Genomic DNA, 6,953 nt, shown 5'->3' with positions numbered 1-6,953 from the left:
AGATATTAAAAGTTGATTGTTAGTAAATGAGTACCTATATATTTCAAAGAAAAAAGCTCTCTCCCTCCATTTCTCTCTAGATTAGCTGTTAGTTTGGTTTCTTTATAGCTGTAATTACAACTATTAATGATTTTATTTGTCTGTGTGTGTATGTCGTCTAGATCCCCCATGAGGTGAGGTGGTGAGCTCGCTGAGAGTAGGGCTCCTGTCTGTTAACTGTTATCTTTATCACCTAGAAGATTGTCAGCACATAGTAAGCACCCAATAAAATAATTAGAATTAGTAACAAGAGCATAATTTCCCTAATAATAATCACCATATTATCAAAGTATGTAAGTTGAAAATGTGATATTGACAGAAGAACAAACACATGAGTGGCTATTCAACACAAGGGCAAACAGAGCCCAGAGATTATTCTGACTTTTGCACTGCTCCATTACCAACAGGGCTGGACTAGGGTGAACCAAGTAAGGCACCCAGGGTGTCAAATTAAAAAATCACTCATGCACAAAAAATGAGAAAAGTTAAAAGGCGCTCACTCTGAGGTGTCCACTCAGCCCTTGCATGAGGATGAAAGTGAGTGCTTCCTTAAATCGTGTTCCCTGGGCACTAAATTTGCCTCACATTCGTTCTGGTCTTGATCTCCAGGACTCATCTTAATGCCCAGCATAGGTAGCACTTGGCATTTGCTGAATGAATGAATGAATGAATGGAAGAACGAACCGGCAGCAAGAAAACAGGTACTGATCCCGCTGTGAAAGCATTCATGGCCTAGCAATGGGGCATAGGTTTAAATGATGTTACACAAATAGATAAGAAATAACAATCCTGTGATGAAAAACTACAGGATACTTTGAGTGTTGTATTGGTTCTCTGTGGTTGTGTAATGAATTCCCAAACACTTAGTGGCACAAAACCACAATAAACATTTAGTGTCTCCCAGAGTTTCTGTGAGTCAGGAATTAAGGAGCAGCTTAGCTAGTGGTCTTGGCCTGATGTCTTTCATGAGGTTGCAGTCAGCAAGTTGGCCAGGGCTGTGGTCATCTGAAGGCTTGATTGGGGATGGACGATCTGCTTCCCAAACAGCTCACTTGCTGGCCTGCACACTAGTGTGGCCATTAGCAGGAGGCCTCAGCTGCTCACCAAGTGGATCTCTCCATAAATACATGTGAGCATCTTCACATGGCAGCTATTTCCCCCCGAAATGAAGGACTCAAGAGAGGGCAAGGTGGAAGTTGAAATGTCTTTTATGATCTCATCCCAGAAGTCCCCCTCGGAAGAAGGATCAGTAGATTACTGAGGGGAGGGGACAGAGGATTCAAGCAGGAGAAGAAATGTGGGTAGAATATCAAGCAGACTTCATCTCTGTCCTCATGATCTGAGTGGCTTGGAGTCTGAGGTTAGATGCCATAGACAGACAAGAAGTATCAGTCCCAACTCTTCTACTTTAGAATGGTCCCTGGGAAAATTCTTTTCTTGGTCATGGCCATTACTATTGTAGAAAAAAAAATGAGAACAGATGAAACATGTATCAATAGGAGAGAAGTCACCTATTCCAGGATTCAGTCACATAACAAAGTATTACACAGCTGTTAAAATGAATAAGCCACAGATGTGGCCTCTAAGCTAACTCGGCAGGTGAACTCACTGCCCCACCCCCTACATGGGACATGACTTCCAGGGCTATAACTCTCCCTGACAACATGGGACATGATTCTGGGGGATGAGTTTGGGATCTGGCATCATGGGATTGAGAAAATCTTCTTGACCAAAGAAGGGGAGAGAAAAGACAAAATGAAGTTTCAGTAGCTGAGAGATTTCAAACTGAGCCTAGAGGTTATCCTGGTTATTCTTATGCATTATACAGATACCCCTTTTTAGTTTATGATGTATTGGAGTGGCTAGTGGGAAATACCTGAAACTGTTGAGCTGTGTTCCAGTAGCCTTGATTCTTGAAGACGATTGTATGACTATAGCTTTTACAACGTGACCATGTGATTGTGAAAACCTTGTGGCTGATGCTTCTTTTATCCAGGGTATGAAGAGATGAATTTTTAAAAAGTGACAAAAAAATAAAGAATAGGGAGAGGATAAGGGGTGAAAAATTGAGTAGACTGCAATAGTAGTGGGTCAATGAGAGGGAGAGGTAAGGGGTATGGGATATATATATATATTTCTTTTTATTTATTTTTCTGGAGTGATTCAAATGTTCTAAAAATGATCATGGCAATGAATACACAACTATGTGATGATATTATGATCCATTGCTTTTATAGTTTGGATGCACTGTATGGTTCATGAAGATATTTCAATACAATTTTTTTTAAAACAAGATAAATCAGCTAGATTTTCATGCATTGACATGGATCATCCCCAAGACATGTTAAAGCAATGGGAGGTGCACAATGATACTGTCACATTATACTACTTGGTTTTTCTTTTTATTTATCTCTCCAACTTTGTATTTTGAAAGAAATCCTACTCACCAAAAAAGCTGCAATATCAGTACAATAAACTCCAATATATACTTCACTTAGACTTGCCAATCATTAACATTTTGCCAGATTTACTCTCCTTCACCATTTAAATTATTTTTTAGTTAGTGGCAGGTACCTTCATACTTCACCCCAAAGCCTTCATGCTTCAACATATTCTTCCTAAGAACAAGGACATTCTCCTCCATCGCCAAAATACAATAATCGCATTCAGAAAATTTAACCTTACTACTCTACCATTACCTAGTAAACAGGGGATGTTACTGGAAAAAAAACCCCTGATTTTTCCAGTAACATCCCCTGTAGATTTTGTTTTTGCTCCAAAATGCAATTCAAGGTCAGGGGTTGCATTTAGTCATCGTGTTCCTTTAGTCTCCTTTAATCTCAAATAGTCATTTAAGACATTCACATTTTGAAGTGTTTGGGTCAGTGGCTTTGCAATTAGAATTTGTCTGATGTTTTTCAATAAATAGATTCAGGTTAACATTTTTGGCATGAATATCACAGAAGTGATGTGGAGTCCTTCTTAGAGCAGGGGCACATGGTGTCCCATGTTACAGATGAGGAAAGTGAGGTAGAGAGAAGTTGGGTACCTTAACCAAGATTACACAGATCATAATGGTGGAGCTGGGATTCAAGCCCAAGCATTCCAGCTCCAGAGTCCATGCCTCTAGCCACTATGCTATACTGTATGTGTCTAAATGTAGTGAGAGAGGTTTGGAAGAAAACACACCTCTGGAGAGGCAAGTGAGATTGGGGTGGGTTGTCTAAGGAACCTGAATCTTAGCTGGGGTATTTTAAATTTTTACAAGGACAAATTCATGCATTGTGTAATTAAAAAGAAAAGAAAATCTAATATGATAGAAAAATTGGGCAAAAGGTTTGAACAGGCACTTCACAAAAGAGACAGTTTAAATGGTGTGCTGGTTTGAAAGGATTTATGTACTCTAGAAAAGCCATGTTTTCATCCTAATCAATCTTGTGGATTCAACGGTTTCTTCTAACCCCTATTCAGGACTATAGGTTGGAGGTTTGATTAGGTTATCTCCACGGAGATGTGACTCAATCAATTGTGGGTGTTAAACTTGATTAGATGGAGACGTGTTTCCACCCATTCTATGTGGGTCTTGATTAGTTTACTGGAATTTTATAAAAGAGGAGACATTTTGGAGAGAGTTCCGTTTGAGAATGAGGAGAAAGCCTCAGAACCACCACAGAGAGATGGGAGATCCACTAGAATGACAGCAGAGCCACGAAAACCACACAGAGTCCACCAGACAGCGATCTTTGGAGATGAAGGAAGAGAACGCCTCCTGGGGAGCTTCATGAAGCAAGAGGCCTGGAGAGAAGGCCAGCAGACATCACCATGTTCGCCATATGCCTTCGCAGTTGAGAGAGAAACCCTGAATGACACCAGCCTTCTTGAACCAAGGTATCTTTCCCTGGATACCTTAGATTAGATATTTCTATAGATTTGCTTTAATTTGGACATTTCCATGGCCTAAAAAACTGTAAACTTGCAACTTATTAAATTTCTCCTTTTAAAAGCCGTTCTGTTTCTGGTATATTGCATTCTGGCAGCTAGCAAACTAGAACAAATGGCTAATATATATATATGTGTGTGCTGGTTTGAAAGGATGTATGTCTCCTAGAAAAGTCATGTTTTCATCAAAATCCCATTTAATAAAGGTAGAATAATCCCTATTCAATACTTTATGTTTGAAACTGTAATCAGATCATCTCCCTGGAGATGTGATTTAATCAAGAGTGGTTGTTATGCTGGATTAGGTGACGACATGTTTCCACCCATTTGGGTGGGTCTTGATAAGTTTCTGGAGTCCTATAAAAGAGGAAACATTTTGGAGAATGAAAGCGATTCAGAGAGAGCAGAGCAGAACGACAGAGCCACGAGAAGCAGAGTCCACCAGCCAGCAACCTTTGGAGATGAAGAAGGAAAATGCCTCCCGGGGAGCTTCATGAAACAGGAAGCCAGAAGAGAAAGCTAGCAGATGATGCTGTGCTCGCCATGTGCCCTTCCAGCCAAGGGAGAAACCGTGACTGTGTTCACCATGTGCCTTCTTGGATGAGAGAGAAACCCTTAGCTTCATCGGCCTTCTTGAACCAAGGTATCTTTCCCTGGATGCCTTTGATTGGACAAGTCCATAGACTTGTTTTAATTGGGATATTTTCTTGGCCTTAGAGCTGTAAACTAGCAACTCATTAAATTATTTTTTAAAAGAATCTTTTTAAAAGCCATTCCGTTTCTGGTATATTGAATTCTGGCAGCTAGCAAACTAGAACAATATATATGAATAGATGCTCAACTTCATTAAACATTTTGGAAAGGCAAATTAAAACCACAGTGAAATGCCACTACACACCCATTAGAATGGTCAATGTTTGCGTATATAAATTGACAATGTTAAGTATTTGGGAAAATGTGGAGCAGCTGAAATTCTCATATATGACTGTTGGAACTATAAATTGGTACATCCTCTTTGGAAAGCTGTTTGGGCAAGGCGATGTTCATTTCCTATGGCCAGCGATTTCAATTTTAGGTAGGAGAAATACATACATACATTTACCAAAAGACATGTTCTAGACTTTTCAGAGCAGCACTATTCATATAGCCAAAAAAAAAAAAAAAAAAAAAAGTAACCCAAATGCTCACTGTTGAGTCATGTCCCCCACAAAAGTCATACTTAGGTTCCAACCTCTAGTCCTGCGGGTGCGAATCCATTTGTAAACACGTTTTTGAAGATGATGTTGGTTAAGGTGTGTGCTGGTTTGAAATGATGTATGTACTCTAGAAAATCCATGTTTTAATCCTAATCCCATTTTCTAAAGACCGTTTCTGGTATATTGAATTCTGGCAGCTAGCAAACTAGAACAATATATATGAATAGATGCTCAACTTCATTAAACATTTTGGAAAGGCAAATTAAAACCACAGTGAAATGCCACTACACACCCATTAGAATAGCCAATGTTTGCGTATATAAACTGACAATGTTTCTCCTAATCCCTATTCAATACTGTATGTTTGAAACTGTAACCAGATCATCTCCCTGGAGATGTGATTTAATCAAGAGTAGTTGTTAAGATGGATTAGGTGAAGACATGTCTCCACCCATTCGGGTGGGTCTTGATTAGTTTTTGATGTCCTATAAAAAAGGAAACATTTTGGAGAATGAGAGTGATTCAGATAGAGCAGAGCAGAACGACATAGCCATGAGAAGCAGAGTTCACCAGCCAGTGACCTTTGGAGATGAAGAAGGAAAATGCCTCCCGGGGAGCTTCATGAAGCAGGAAGCCAGGAGAAGAAGCCAGCAGATGATGCCGTGTTCACTACGTGCCCTTCCAGATGAGAGAGGAACTCTTGACTGTGTTCACCATGTGCCTTTCCACTTGAGAAAGAAACCCTGAACTTCATCGTCCTTCATTTTTTTTTAATTAATTAAAAAAAAATTAACTAACACAACACTTAGAAATCATTCCATTCTACATATTCATTGTCCTTCTTGAACCAAGGTATCTTTCCCTGGATGCCTTAGATTGGACATTTCTATAGGCTTGTTTTAACTGAAACATTTTCTCAGCCTTAGAACTGTAAGCTTGCAACATATTAAATTCCCTTTTTAAAAAGCTATTCTGTTTCTGGTATATTGCAGTCCGGCAGCTAGCAAACTAGAACAAGATATGTCCAAATTTAATGAGGGTGGGACTTAATCCAATATGGGTTAAGTCTTTACAAGCAACGGAAATTGGGCATGGAAAGAAAAGCCACAGGAGAAGTCCAGAGGCCAAGAGAATGTAAATGCAGAAGGAAAAAGAGAAGATGCCATCATGTGCACTGCCATGTGACAGAAAAGCCAAGGACCAAGGATCATTGGTAGTTAGCCCCAAAATGCCACAGCCTATGGAGAGAAAGCATCGCCTTGCTGACACCTCGATTTTGGACTTCTCTTAGCTTCAAAACCATGAGCCAATAAATTCCCATTGGTTGAGCCACCCCATTGTATGGTATTTGTATTAGTAGCCAGGAAGCTGAGGCACTCACCAGCAGTAGGAAGGATAACTACATCGTGGTTCAGTCATGCAGTAGAATACTACACAGCAAAGCGGATGACTCTTGCAAACAACATTGATTAAAATAAGCCAGAAGCAAAGCAGTACTTAGTGCATAATTCCATTTGTATAAAGTACAAAAGCAAGTAAACTAATCTATGGTCATGGAAGTCAAGATTGACTTTTCTCTTGTTGAGGAAGGGGAGTTACTGGAAGAGGGACACAGGGAAGTTACTGAAAGACTTATGTTGTTTCTTGATCTGGGTGCGAGTTAAACCGGTAAGTTCTTTCTGTGAATATTCAGAGAACTGCACCTTTGTGATTTGTGTAGTTCTCGGAATGTATCCTATATTTCCATGTTTAAAGCTTAGAAATATAGGAAGGTTCACC

The sequence above is a fragment of the Tamandua tetradactyla genome, chromosome 16 (genome assembly GCF_023851605.1).
Source record: "Tamandua tetradactyla isolate mTamTet1 chromosome 16, mTamTet1.pri, whole genome shotgun sequence".
Classification (NCBI taxonomy): Eukaryota; Metazoa; Chordata; class Mammalia; order Pilosa; family Myrmecophagidae; genus Tamandua; species Tamandua tetradactyla.
Note: the sequence above shows the minus strand (reverse complement) of the source record.